Here is a 16063-nt window from a genome sequence, read left to right as displayed (position 1 = left end):
ATGGAAACACAACATGTGTGTGTGTGTGTGTGTGTGTGTGTGTGTGTGTATGAACATGCATTGAACTTCCTCTGCAATTACACATAAACAGCAGAATGCTCATATCATGCAGGCCACTAAGTTACATAAAAGAATTTGGAAAATTATTTCATATATGCATTAAGCAGATAAACACAACCATATATTCATGCATTTCTCTCTCACACTGTCACAAAAAAACACATATCCTAGTTCAGTACATGTGCACACAAACATTTTCAGGTATATCTATATGATTTCAATATTACCTGCAAGTGTTATTTCAACAGTAAGCTATAATATCTGTCTATATAAATATTAAGCACAACCTAATTGGTAATTATAGACAAAATCATCATATCCAGCCTCTTCCAAGCAATTGTTTGGAAAAGTATGTCAATAAATGATTGTCAACTGATGATATCACTGTTATAACCCTCAAGATTGAGGGATTAGAGGTATGATTGCACCAAGGTGACAAATCCCTCCTGCCTGTTTGCTTTGGTGTTTTGATATATTTGAGATATATTGTTTTAAAATATTTCCAGATATTATATTAGCCTATGGCTCATAAATGGTTATGTAACCAGGAAAAAACATGCCACATTATATAAATAAAATATATGTATCAGTGTCAATTTTAGCTCATTAGTTCACCAGTCATCAGTTTTGGGTGATGTTAAGGGATATATTGAATTAGCAATGCTTTTCTCATGTTGTATTGTAGGATTCTTTGAAATGAATGCAAAATCATCATATTAGAATCATTTCTGAAGAATCATGTGACACTTAAGACTGGAATAAAGGCTGCTGAAAATGTAGCTTTTCATCACAGGAATAAATTACAATATTAAAAAATGTAAATAGTAAACAGTTGTTTTAATTGCAATAAATTATATTATTCCTGTTTTACTTTATGTTGATCAAATAAATGCAGCCTTGGTAAGAAAATAAGAGACTTCTTTCAAAAAACATAAATCTTTTGAACAGGAGTGTAAATTATTTAAGTGTGTTTTTCTTTGCCAGTGAGTTTTTAATTGATTTGACATTTAACAAAAAATCATCTCACCTTATCTCTCTCTCTTTCATGTCACCTTATCTGATCAAAAAGACAATAAATAATATTTGCCATCCCTACTGATTTTGTATCAACAGATAGTCACTGTGTATCTCAGTGACTTAAAGAACAGTTTAAACTTTTTAGCCAAAGGTTAAATTCTATATAAACAAACACAATCCCCCATAGATCATAAATGGATGACAACACTAAGTATCCTGTGTCCAAAATTGCAATCAACCAGCCAATGGCCAACAAGTAGCTGTATGTAACTAGTATAAAAGAGGCCTATTTAATAATGAAAATTCAGGCTTGTGTAAATCAAACTTCTTAAGTCAATAGCAAAGATTTGTCATCACTACAAGAATAACAATGTGAAATGCCATCAATCAAGTGCATGAAATATGAACCATATGAGGACTGGAGACGACAGCACATCATTTGGTATATTTAGGAAAAAGCATAAAACAATCAGTCATTCTGAAACTAATTTTGAAAAGGGTTGGGGAGAGTCGATGGTGATATTCTGAGGGTTTGTGTTCACCCGAGACCGGATTCATGAAGATATTTCTTAAGATAAGTTCGTAAGAATGCTCTTAAGTGCAATTCTTGAATAATTCTTAAGTTCTCAAATATGTTCTTAAGAACATCTTAATTTTTTTCTTAAGAAGAAAATGGCAGTCTTTATCTGACTGAATATGGCTGAAGACGCACTGATAAACCAACCGATGTGCATGAGTTACCAGAAGCGTTCACTCAGAAGAGAGCGCAAAAACACAGCCCAAAAATGAATGAAACAGGTCGCTGCAGCTTGAGAAAGTAACTAATAATGTGTGCTTGCTTATTATGATTATTAGATTAATCTGCAGGAAACGTAAAAAGACAATCCTTGAAGTGTGAGTTTAGAGCGCACATCCCTACTATAGTTCTACTATGTATTATTTGTAGCTAGTGTTGTTGTAATGCTTAAATATAACAATTAATTTGAAATAACCCAATAAATTCATTGACTCATTCTTACTATTTGGGATTTAAGACCAGTCTGGGGCTATCCTAACTTTAAGGAGTTATTTATGATGATTTTTAAGAAGATTCTTTTCAAGAATTTTAATTCTTCTTAAGTTTTGTCTTAAGAACAATCTTAAGAAGAAAAGATAAGAGCATTCTTAAGATGCATGTTTGGGAATAAACTATTCTTAACTTTTTCTTAACTTCTTCTTAAGTTAAAAAATAATAAGAAGATGGCAGTTAAGAAAACTTGAATGTTTTGTGAATCCGGCCCCTGCCATTGAAGGTTGGAAGGAAAATTCTATTTTAAGTTTAGATAATTTGACTTAGAAAAAATAGTTACTAAAAATGATTCCCACTGTGAGCGCACATTCCTAAAATAGATAACAGCTGGAAAATAGCTTTCCTTTATCAACAGATCAGGGATTCATAATTCAGTGCGTTGTTCTTGTAAAACATCTACACGGGTCCAGCAGGTATAATCAAACGTCCCGTCTGCATACACACCGGACACTGTTTATTCAGACACAAGGCCCATAAATCAAACACTAGCTGTATGTCAAGCTCCATTCACCTCAAAGTAGCTTGAAATGGAAACTAATGCATTTAATATAAATCTGATCATAGCGGCTGAAAAGCAGCGCTTAGAGACAGGCTGAAGGGTTCAACTGAGGTATATATTTCAAAAAAGTGTACATTCGATCACTTTACACACAAGCGATTACTGGTACTTAACAATGTGTGTAAGTGCGGCTGTGTGTTTGTGCCTGGGTATCTCGCATACCCACATGTTCACACACAGACACCCACATGCACTGAGTGTTAATGTCGCTGTTTGTTGGCAGCTATCACACTTTCTCTGTTAATCTGCTCTCTGTTCCAGCAGCTTGTGGTTTGGAGATACCAGGCCATGTTGCCAAGCGACAGGTACCCATTCTGTTTTTCTTGGTTGCCATGGTGAGAGGAAGGAGGGTGGGGCCTGAAAGAAACAGGTACAGGCTGTCTCTGAGATAAAATACTTTAACGACTTTTTACTTATGAAAATAAGGATGCTATAAAAGGACCCATAAAAATATCTAAATATGAATCCTGTCCTTTATGAGCTTCCATATATTTATCTACGAGCCATTTATTTCTGAAGTATTTCTGACCTGCGGCAAGCCTTAACAAGCCTTAGTGTTATGAAATTACACACACAAAAAAATGTAGTACTAAATACGTACTTCATGTGAATCCTATTTTTAACCACAGCTGAGATGTTGTGTCAGACAGACTGCTAGGGGATGAAATGCTGCAAGCTGATCTTAGATCAGATTCACACATTTTTATATCATTTTTTATGGTTAGCTCTAGATAAATAGCACAATACTCTGAACCGACTAATAGGAAAGAGAAGGAGGATTAACAAAGAGTGATATTATATACTTCATCATGTGCATATTCTTTACAGGTTATTAGACCGTGAGATTGTTAATAGAATTGCGCTGATGTGATAACATTCAAGGTGTTGTCTTAGTTAACGACAATTACGGTTTTGTTCGCGTGAAAGAAGCAAACAAAAGAACAGACAGACAATAAAGCCTCCATCTCCAGCTGGTTTCTTCTTTTGCAACTTCATTCAGGGTATATGCCATATTTAAAATCTCTTTAATGGCTGTTCAAAAACATATAACGTTGTAAATAAAAGAAAAATACTAAAATAATTACCACCTACACTAGGCCCTATGCTAAACTTAACCAATAGAACCATTAAAAATGCAAACATGAAATAAAAACGCATTTACTGAAGCAACCATGCCATTTTAGCTTGCTTCTACCGTTCTTTAATCGAGTGTCATGACTCGTGTCCAGGGACTCATACTAGAGTGCTCTGCATCACAAGTGCAGTGCTGTACCAGGTGAGCTACTAAGCAAGTTTACTATGCTAGAAAAGTCAAACATATGGAAGAAAAGTGTTTTGAGTTTATAACATAGTATTGTGCAAGAAATCGCACAAAAATTATGAATTGATAATCTTTATTAATTGATTATCTGCTTGAATCTGCATGAAAAATAATAACAGTTTTTGGTGTTTTAATGCCAATACACTTCATTTCAACTGGAAAGTGAATTGTATAAGTATAGGTATGTTTTTGGAGTTTTGAAAATATGTAGGTAGAAACATGTTATTCCAATAAGCCCAGGTTGATATTTAGCAACCTAGTTATATAACCTTCCCTAAAAATGGTATTAAAGCACTCATATGTCATCTCTGCTCTTATGCTGGCGTCTACTGTTAACAGTCATCTTAATGGTGCTTCAACACCTGTCTTTGTTCCCTTTCACACACCCCATTTCCCGCTCATTGATTTTTAGTTTGTACCTCCTTCAGAGCCCGTACCATCTCTTCACCTCTCTGAAAGAGCTCACCATTTTTGGACCAGTAATAATAGCTACAATGCATGACAACAGTACTGAAAAATCGGACTAGCTCATGGGTAACTTTTTCCATTCATTTTATTCTGAGGTGTTATCCATGAAGTGTGTGATTGTGACGAGTCAGTTCTTGTTAGTCTCCAATGAATGGTCTCTCATGCTGTTCTCTTTCCAAGAATGCTATAGGGTGTAGGTTATTTGTGATATGATGTTAGTTAGGACTCTATTCAAGCTTGATCACTTGATGCTTTTGGGCGCATGCAGCGACCGGCAGTGAGAGTTTGGCGTCCACATGTTAGTGTTTATAACGTGTTTTTAAGTCTAAGTTAAAGGTTTTTAAGTAATTGTTTTTCGTATGTATGTATTCACGATTAAGTGCTCCCAGTTTCACTAATTTAAAATGGATATTTCTTGTCCTGCCGCTTTGTGGATGATCCTTTACCTGCTGCTTGCTCGCGTCAGTAACGGGGCTGTCGACCAAGGTCGGTTACAGTACACCAGAGATGTGCTTCTGCAACTTAATGATGCAAGCTTGGCTCGCGTACCAGATATCACCCTACAACTACCAGACTTTATACGGAGAGATGAATCCCCAGGGGCATCGAGGAACCTGAACCTGAAGCATGGCAGGAAAAAGTGTCAGGGAATATTAACTGACTTTATTGCCACTATTTGACAATTGTACTGTAAATGTGAAGTAAAATGTATGCAAAAACTAAAGAGCTGTATAGCTGTACTTCATGTTGTGCTTTGGATGTACTGCATCATTTAAATAAATAAATAAATCCTATTTTGCCTTTGAAAAAATGTTTGTCTTGTTTATATAAAACATATCTAATTCTCATTAAAACAAGATAAGTTTGACAATATATTTAATTGAGTTTATTTTTCTTAACCCACTATCAATGTTTTTTAAACATAAATATTACAAAGTAATTTGAGAAGTAGCTTAAAACAAGAAAATAAATATATTTTCCAATGGGGAAAGAAAACCTTTCATATTTCATACTTTACTAAAAATTCATCTTGTTTGGGGATGTGCAGATATTTTACTATAAATCCACAAATTCTGATTGAAATGATCATTATTTGCAATGTCCTAAAGATTTAATGTTAAATTCCATGGATTTGATCCTGTGTTAAATCTGATGAACAAATCGGAATTAATAAAGGCAGAAACTGAAATGAAAATGTTCTTATACTGTATGCACATCAACAAACATGATTTTTGCTCATGCACCAGTATGTCAGTATAATTAAGGAATGAGTGACCAGATTTGCATGCACAAAAATAATCAGATACAGAATGAATCTGAAATTGCTCATATTCTAATTATGTATGCATCATGTAAACACCTTATTTTGAATATCCATTGTAGTTACTTATCATTTCTTACTATTATATTTGTAATAATTATTTACATCTGCACATATCTGAAGTGCACAGCACAATATAACAGGCAGCAGTGCTGTAAGATGTCAAGGACATGTTTTTGTAGTGAGGAAGAGCTTAAAAAAAACATAAATCAATATACAAATGATCGAAAGCAGTCTGAAATTCACAAAGGTGACCTTTGCAATTAATCTCTCACCTTCTTGTCTAAGGACATGAATATAAATGAAAGATTTGATTAAATTACTAAAAATGCAGTGTATTCCAGTAGTTGCACTCCTTGGTGTATGGAAAACACTTTTTCAGAATAAAGGCCTTACTTAAATGGAAAATGGTGTCTGTGTGAACATGCATAATAAATAATTGTAAGACTGATTACAGAAATGTTATTTGAAAGATATTTTGAATGCATATATTGACAGAACAATGCAGGTAAACTGTGTGGATATCCTGGTCACGCAGCATGAAACCTGGACTAATCAGTGCAAACCCTGGACCACCACTGAATGCATGCTGGTCTTTTGAGCAGGATTCCACTGACTAAAGACCCTTATTTTTGGAATAGCTATTCTGACTAGCCCTCAGCAACTGGATTCTATCTGATTTTACTGGATCGCGGTTCCCCTATTACCCAATATGTCAGTGCAATAATCTTACGAAGGAACAGAAATTAGAAGTAGAACTTGTACCTGTTGAACTGACTGCACCACACTGAAAGGTGTGTATGTTTGATTTTAATAGCCTTCCTTCACATCTAATTACACACAGACACAGACACCCAGTAAACACACCCTCTAAACCCTCTAATACTGCATTAATTGGTCATTAGTACGACCACAAGCACTAAAACTGTGTTGATCATTAACTTGTCATGGTACAGAAGGAGGTAGCCACGGTAACAGTGCTGTCTTGAGTCTGTATGTTATTCCTGTCAGATAAGACTGCGCTCACATACTTGGGTAACCAAAGTGTCTCTCTCTCTCTCTCTCTCTCTCTCTCTCTCTCTCTCTCTCTCTCTCTCATAGCCACTTTGATCAGAGCGGTCAGTGTCATAATGACAGTGTGAAATTCTAGCTATCCTCCAGCATCTATAAAACATTAATATATATTAGTTATAATATCTATTCTTTGATATATATTAGATATAATATCTAATAGCAAGATTAAATTCAGATTATCTCTGCATTTCACCACCCCAAGACACCTGACAATATAGCATTTATTCTATCCATGTATTAAGAGGCACTCTCAAAAGGCTGTTAATCAAAATGGGTTGATTAACACTGACTCAGTGATTTGGATTTGTTTCATTCAGGCATAAAAATAGGGTGTACTTAATCCCTGATGTGATTGAGATCAAAGCAAAGGATTTCAGAGGCATATTGTTTTTATATGACATAAATTAATTAACAAGGGTGAACGTTATTGAGCTTTAGTGAAAATCACACCAAAATGAACAACCCTTGAAATTGCATGAGAAATGTAACTGCCATAAAGAGCCAATCAGAGAAGGATCCCTTGAGTGAGCCGCCTACCAGTGAAATCACAGTAAAGTGATTTCATATTAAGTAAAATAACTTTGAAAGTACTCAAAAACTAGTTTGCACTCTAGACAACCGTGATATTGTGTTTAGATATGTGCCTAAAGGGATAGTTCACTAAAAAAAAAACTGCAGAACACAAAAGAAGATATTAAGAAGATTTTTTTCAAAATGTGTTTCACACAGAAAGAAACAAAACTCATACAGGTTTGGTAACAGCATGAGAGTAAATAAATGTTTTTTTTTTTGTTTTTTTTACTATTTTCATTTTTGGGTAAGCTATCCATTTAAAGACAAATAAAAAAAAATACATATATATTCAGTATTTTTATATAATAGCATAAGACACTCTCTCAAGCTGCTTTGGTTTTTTTTTACTCAGATGAACATTTAAAAAAAGTCCTAGCCATCCTTGCACAAATGTCCCTGGCATTTAAGTCAAAGTCAAGTTTTCTGTTCGTTATTGACTGTGTAGAGACCCCAAAATATCAGGCAACACATTTCGTTAGTACTTTCAATATCTGAATGTACTGAGCATACAATCTTGTAAACAGACAAAGAATATTCAGTACAGTACATTCAAATATTACCTTTTTTTTTTTTTACAGTAACTTGAAATTTTAAATAAAAAAATGAAAATAAAAAAATGAAACTCTTGCAATTTAATAGAGAAAGAAACAACTCAAGGTCTTCTCAAACAATAAAATATCTGTTTAACAATGTTAGTTAAGGTTTTTTGTGCTAAACATAAAAATGGTCATGCAAAACTGAAATTATGACTAACCCGTAAAATTAAATGGTCGGTTTCTTCTGCTATGCCTGCAAAATTTTTATGCAAATGCCCTTGTCACATATGAAACAGTGCTTTGCTGCACTCACATATGGGCTGCGGGTGCTGTCAGGTCCTATATAGTTGATATTAACCTGCATAATTCATCTGCATAACTTATCAGAAATAAATACTGACCTATTTTAATGGCTTTTTGGATTGGGAAAGAAGATTCAGTTCTGAAAGTTTCATAATAAATGTAAAGTACTTTTAGTAGAACTATTAAAAAAAAAAAACAAGGAAAATATATTTTTTTATTATATTATGGTGTCTAATATGATGAAGTAGATCTACACAAAGTCAGTTCCTTTATATTATTGTCAGGGTTTTGAATACTGAAAGGTATGTCTGAACATGCAAATGTAATCAACATTAAAATATCCCGTCACCGTCAGATTCACACGAGACGGACAGTGACTAAATATCTAACCTTTATGTGTCAGCCAGTTGAATTAATCACCAGGTAACGCTTGTCATTGTGGGATAAGACACTGACTTTTACCTTGGGGGGACGAATAACAAATGCAGAATGGCATGAAGAGACACAGACACGCGGTGGGACCATTCATGTATTCGTCAGAGGAAATCAGCTCTCATGACACAATGAGAGGGGCACATTGGTCGAGCTCTTCATCACCTGCACTTATCATTCATGAAATGTGTGAGAAAGAGAAAGACCCATCACCCGAGCCCTTTACTTCCCAGGCATTTGATTTTGTAAAGATTCTTAGTTAAAATGATTCAGTGGAGAGGCCGCACCGCAAGCTGCCATAACATGGATACAGGGACAATCACGGGCCAATTATATGCTTTGACGAGTGGCAGATCTCATGTCCTCTCCGTTAAATCTGCTCATCATGGACAAGCACCACTGCATCCATGAGCATACCAAGGCTGTATATGATCAAACTTAACTTAAAATAACTGTTTTTTATTTATGAATATATATGAACACATTATGTTTTTATTTATTCTTGTGATGGCAAAGCTACATTTTCAGAAGACATTTTGGGTGTGTAATGACATGTTAACTACATTTTTTTATTCTTTTATTCTTTTAAATACAAATGAATCCTCTTTGGGAGGCATCTGTAGCATGTTGTGTTTTTTACCACAGAAAATGATTTTGACTTGTCAGTTAAAGTGAAAATGAGCAAAAAATAAACTTGAACTTGAAGACACTGAAAGTCTACCAGGTTTAAAAGCAAAATATAAATCTAGTTGTAAAACAATGAAGTTGTGTAAACTTAAAAATATACTTTTCTGAGTGGAGGAAGCTCTAGTTTTGCATTACAAAGGTAATTCTGATGGGATTTGCTCCATTACAAAATGCTTCATGAATAGCTCCTGTGTTCTTGTGTGACTGTTATGCCGAGTTCACACTGCACGATTTTAGCCCGATTTTTCACTCGCCGACAGGTTTTGCGAAATCGCCGACAAATGCCCGAAATCGGAGGCAAATCGGTGCTCGAGCACAAACATTTGCTTGCCCAGCCACAACATCAGCATAACAGTTACTGCTAAATTATTTACCTCCAACTCTCTTTGCAGAACACCCAATCCCTGTTCCCTGCATCTCCCTCCTGCATAATCTGTTTTTCTTTTTCTCCTTGTAGCTGGAAATCAGCTCACTGACAATTTGCGGGCTATATATATATTTTTTTAATAATTACAGTATTGCTCGAGAACTCCGGTCTGACGCACGTGGGTTCTCGCATTATTTCCTTATCACTTCTCGCGTGTGTTTTGTTGTGAAACGTAGTTTGCGGACCAGACAGAGCTGTCGGCGATTCTTCCTATTGTGAAGTCATGCAGTGTGAAACCCCCTGTCGCCAATCCATCGTGCAATGTGAACACAGCAGCAACTGAATGCTACCCCAGATAGTCACGCAGTGTGAAAACGACAGCAATCCGACGAGTTTGAAAATCGTGCAGTGTGAACTCGGCATTACGGGGCGAACAAGACGTGAGACGTGCGTATCCATTTGCAAAGCTTTATTTTAAAGACGTGGTCAAAACAGGCGAGGGTCAGACAATGGCAAACAGGTGTATAGAGGGCAAGACTAAAGAGTAATCCGTTAAATCGCGTGGGTCGATCGATGGCAAACATAATCCAAATGGCGAGGCAAACGGGTAATCCACAGACAGACAATAATCCAAACGAGGTGCAAACATAGTCAGAAACGGCAAGACAAAGGATAAATCCAAGACAGGCAATAATCAGGTAACAGGCGATCACAAGACAAGACTGGACTAGACTAGGAACTATGAACTAGAAACTATGGCAAAAAACTGGCTCCGTAATGTAGCTATCACTGGGTGAGCAATAAACGCTAAACAATACTCTGCCCTAAACAGTGGTTAGGGCCTCGTATTTAAAGTCGACATGAAACAGAAGTAGCGATTGTCTTTTTTTCTCTACTGTGACGTCTATCCGAGTGAAACGGCATCTGAAATGAGAGGGCGGGACTTGATTTCGTTCTTCGGGAATTGATTGGATCATTGGAAGTTGGAGCATTGCTAACAAAATGTAGGCAGATCTGAATGCCAGTTTGCAGTTAGTTGTGGAGGGATTTCTCTCCACTGGATTCACTGCCGACACCCTAGCATGAAGAAATGTTTTATTTATTGAGGAAGACGACGAGGAGGACGATCAACGGCACAAAACATGCCTAACAGCGCGCATGCAGAGAGAGAGAGAGAGGCTGCCTGAATGACTGAATGCATCCTCCATCAGGTTAAGTCATATTTATAAAAAAATAGAAGGGTGATGTGTGACAGTCTGTGTGGTGTGAGTGTCTATATAATCGGAAGGCGACCTCTGGTGGCGAGCAGACGGAAGATCACGGTCAGGATTCATGACAGAGACGTTTTGCCTTGTGCATATCATGCCTAAATTACCAGGTTTACAATTGCACAATATTATTTAACTTTGTACAGACACATTACTAAGTGATTTTATCACACTAGTATCATGCAAGCATGCAATTTAATATTTTCATTGCGATGGGCTGTATTTAATTTAATTTAATTTTTTGGAACTATAGTACTGCCCCATAGACTTCTATTGTAAGTGCATACAAACATGCTTTTCTTGTTTGCTTTTACAAACTATGGGAAAATTATGACAGCACGGCACAGATGCTGTTCATAAAACTTTAGTTGTATTTAAAAGAGATTACTCCCTAACTACAATGTTATCAGCAGCACCATGTGGGTGGTGAAGGCGGCATAGTAAAAGCAGCAGAAGCAAAAAAATAAAATACAATTCTAAATTTTGGTTTTGGGCATACCTTGATATCCTGCCTTTTAGACAAGTGACATTAACATCAGATTGTAAAACATCTTTTTCCATTCATTTCTATTTTTAGACATAGGTTTGTTAAGAAAGGTGGTTCAGAATGAGATGATGTGCGTATGCAAGTATGAGGGGTTGAGAGTCAAAGAGTGCCAATCGATGTAGTTGGGCAATTCAGTTACACAAAGCCAGTGATTATAAAGAAAGATGAGAGAAGTGAGTGAAAGCAAGACACAGAGAGAAAGAGACATCAAGGAAATCAGCTAAGAAGATATGTGCTGTCTGCATTTACAGACATCTGCTCAAATGGCTGGTAGAGAAAGGAACAAAATCAGGAAAATAAAGTAAAGTAAAATAAAATCACACAAGCAAATAAAACAGGTGTCTGAAAGTAAAGTGAAGTACAGATTTCTGAAAAGAAATAAATGATAAACATTTGTGCCTGTCCAAACTCAACAAAACAGCTCACAAAGAGCCAGTGTATGGAAACCCAAGAGTGGTGCCCTTTTCCTCTATTGTAGGCCTGTTCCTGGCTGCCTGCTGGTTCATGCCACTTTGTTTGCCCTCACTTCAGCTGCCAGGAACAGGTGACAGGTGGAATGTAATTTAAAACCTTGTGGAGAGAGCTGGCAGACTAATATCATTCTCCAAATCCCCAGACGCGGCGTGAGGTATAATATTGGTCTGGTAATTGGGTTGAGGGAAGGTAAGCTTCTGTGTTTTATCGAGTTAAACATAAACATGTTGTGTGTGTAATTTAATTGATTGGAAAGGAGTGGCAAGGTTGTGTGCTGAACTTTCAAGTAACAAAGCACCACAGGGGAATTTTGGGTATTGGGGTGACACATTATTACTTTGTAGTGGGTCCATGTAGTGAAAAACGTAAATACAGAGATGTCTCTGCCGTATTTTATGAGATTGTTAATGTCATTGCTTTGATTTGTTTATTTATTTCAATGTGTCATGTGACCATCTGGTGTGTTTGGTCAACAGAGAACCTCTTCGTCACTGGGATTTGAGTGTGTCAGACATTCTGCCCTATTAGCTAAGCATGAAGCTAGGCTAATCCTCAGATGTTCTCAATTCTGATGAAAATAACAAATATAGAAATCTCCAGGGAATCAGTGGCCTGTCACTCTCGGAATTCCCAAAAGAAAAGTGCCAATCAACAAATAATCCATGGAACGTTGCACCATCCTGATTGAATGAAACCCAACAGGAAGAGTAATGAACAACCACACAGCTCCGCCATTCAATTAGTAGCTTTGACCTGTGCTGTAGTTGTAAAATGAGTAAAAACTCATGATTTGTCATTCTCCATACTGTAAATTCCTCTCAATCTACATGTTTCTTGGAGACTCTCTCATTTCGGCAAATAGTTGTCGGCTAATTGGCTAAGAGGATGTGGAGGCCTGTCTGGACCATGATGAAAGCATGAGGATGAATATTTATGAGGAGGAGAGTGTACAGTGGTAGTACTAACTGCTGAGGTACAGAAAATCAATAGTGCAATGAGTTCAGTGACTTAGGAGAACAGGGAACAGAGGACACAAGGACATTCGGAGCAGACAGTGGCAAGAAAACAGGACAGGATGTTAAGCAATACAACAGAATGAACAATGTAAAGGTAACACAAAGAGATTATTTTCACCTCAGTTGTTCCTCCTAGAAAGCAATAAGATTAAATGGAGACTTTTATGTAATTTATGTAATTCTCCTGAGAACAACCCCAGTATTTTCAAATTTGATTTCTTCAGACTTTCAGAAGAGATCTTAACAATGCTTAATTCACATTGTGCTTAGATTTGTTGAGATACTTAAAGAACACAAAGGTTTTTCATCATATTCTTCCCATATCAAATCATTTAAGCTATCCAAATCAATTTTTAGAGATCAATATATCCGTATCATATCAGTTACGATCAGGGGCGCAACTGCACATTTGCCGAGAGGTATGCAAGATCAGTGTCAGCGCCCCCCTGTATTCTAGTAGCCTCTAACACTAACTCGTGCAGAAAACTTTCTGCAAGTCAATGACCAAAGGCCCATTACTAGCGTGTGCATGGAAGGATACAAACTCATCAGGAGTGAAAAGGGTGACAAAGGTTTGAACCCCCTTTTTTAATACCATAGGGAAAAAAGTGAAAAGTAAAAACAAGAAAAAAAAGAAAAGTGTGTCACATAACATCCTCTTTAACTCCTGATGACAGACCCCAGACAGTAGAACACTTTTTTTATTCATTTTTATTTTCAAACACATGCACTATTGCTCACTTTTTAGTTAGGTAATTTGAATATATATTGTGGCGATGACACTGTTTATTCTCTGTTATAAATGTGTTTACTTGATTCACGTGCTTTTGCGGGGAGGTGTCCGGGAGGGAAAAAGTGAGGAGGGAGGGGCAAGCGCGGGTGCGGGTAGTGGAGAAAGAAAAGTGAGTTGGCCGTGAGCGGGGCGGAAACAAAGTTAGTCAAGCTCCTTTTTGCATTTTGTTGTTTTTTTGGGAAGTTAAGACACCTCCTGATACCCGCGTTTTAGACTGTAACGTTCAGGAAATAAACCACAGCCTGTTGGGTGCTTGCAAACCGGATTCTCGTCTCCTGTCTTTCTCCTGGGAAAGTGCAAAACGTCACACTGGTGTCAGAAGTGGGATCATTACCACAGCTTTCTGTTCATGATTCCCAGAAGACAATGGAGAATAAACCGGTAAGATCGCTCCAGTTATCCACTGAGAAGTTAGAGCAAAGCCAGGGAGAGCCCCGGTATGGACGGGAGCGTCATCCCGAGGGAGAGCGGGCCGTAATGGAGAGAGATGCGCTGATCAGCGCGCTAGTGCCCACTAATCCTTTTCTGCCGCTGTTGCTGAACGAATATGATCAAGAATGTTGTCTTAAAACTAGACAAAAGTCCCCCGCACCCTGCTTTAGTATGTCTCGTGCTTTTGGTGAACATATTTGCATCGCGAGCACTCGATCCCGCATGCGTCCTGCCTGTTGACAAGGAACCGGAAGTCAGCGGAGATAATAACACCCGGTCTGGACCGCAGATCGCGGATGGAAACGCTGGTAAACAGCGGCGCTGTACATGGGTTTCAGAAGTGGGATCATTACCGCAGCTTGCGGTTCATGATTCCCAGAAGACAATGGAGAATAAACCGGTAAGATCGCTCCAGTTATCCACTGAGAAGTTAGAGCAAAGCCAGGGAGAGCCCCGGTATGGGCGGGAGCGTCATCCCGAGGGAGAGCGGGCCATAAAGGAGAGAGATGCGCTGATCAGCGCGCTAGCGCCCACTTATCCTTTTCTGCTGCTGTTGCTGAACGAATATGATCAAGAATGTTGTCTTAAAACTGGACAAAAGTCCCCCGCACCCTGTTTTAGTATGTCTCGTGCTTTTGGTGAACATATTTGCATCGCGAGCACTCCGATCGCGGGAGGCCGCGATCCCGCGTGCGTCCTGCCTGTTGACACGCTTGGTTAGTCCAGTAGCGTGCTGCCGAATAGAGGCCAAAGTGGATGGACAACCGGTGCGTGCCTTGTTGGATACTGGTTCTACAGTCACCATTATTCATCCTAAATTTTTGACAAAAAGGGTCCTTCAGACCGCTCGATTTCCCCTGGTGACTGTCATGGGTGAGAAAGCAACGTTGATGGGCCGTTGTGAGGCAGAAATCTTGGTGGAGGGACACAGCACAGTGATGTGGGTCTGGGCCGCTGAGATTCCGGAATGTTGTCTCTTGGGTATCGACTTCCTACTCCAGGCAGCTGCGGTTTTGGACTTGAGGGCAGCGACCCTAACGCTAGCTGGAAAGTGTTCGGTGCCCATTCACTTTAATTATATATGGCCGGGTCCTCAGTCACGCTATGTGGGCCTTCCAAATCCAATGGCTCCATATATGGGAGAACGGCAACCTTTCAAGAGCAGAGGTCAACGGCAGACTGCTGGGGCGACCCACCCTGTGGACGGAGGAGCTGAACACGCAGCGCCGGACAAGGGGTGGGGAACCTCAGCGGGATGTGAAGAGGGTGACCCTTTGACCCGGGCTCCTGGGAGTGCTCTGGATACTCTCGGAGGAGCTGAAGGGGCAAGCGCGGGTAGTGGAGAAAGAAAAGTGAGTTGGCTGTGAGCGGGGCAGAAACAAAGTTAGTCAAGCTCCTTTTTGCATTTTGTTGTTTTTTTGGAAAGTTAAGACACCTCCTGATACCCGCGTTTTAGATTGTAACGTTCAGGAAATAAACCACAGCCTGTTGGGTGCTTGCAAACCGGATTCTCGTCTCCTGTCTTTCTCCAAAACGTGCAAAACGTCACAATATATATCATAATATATATATATCATTTGCCTCAAAATTATTAATATTTTTGCACCTTTTTATATAATACAATTTATTTTAAAGAACATCTGCATTTTTTTTTATGTTTACTTAAAGAGATAATTCATGGAAAAATTAATGTCATGATTCCCACTATGACCACTAAATGACAGCAGAGGATCATTTATTGTCTCC

The 16063-nt window shown here is 38.1% G+C and overlaps 1 protein-coding gene across 1 annotated transcript in view; it reads right to left on the bottom strand.

Moving 5' to 3' along the window:
• LOC107738522 (potassium voltage-gated channel subfamily H member 3-like) overlaps positions 1-16063 on the bottom strand; it is a 110777-nt gene that overhangs the window by 52846 nt on the left and 41868 nt on the right. The window lies entirely within an intron of this gene.

The sequence above is a fragment of the Sinocyclocheilus rhinocerous genome, unplaced genomic scaffold (assembly GCF_001515625.1).
Source record: "Sinocyclocheilus rhinocerous isolate Xijiao unplaced genomic scaffold, SAMN03320098_v1.1 scaffold1215, whole genome shotgun sequence".
NCBI lineage: Eukaryota > Metazoa > Chordata > Actinopteri > Cypriniformes > Cyprinidae > Sinocyclocheilus > Sinocyclocheilus rhinocerous.
The sequence above is the reverse complement of the archived record's forward strand: the minus strand, read 5'-3'. Positions and strand labels throughout refer to the sequence as shown.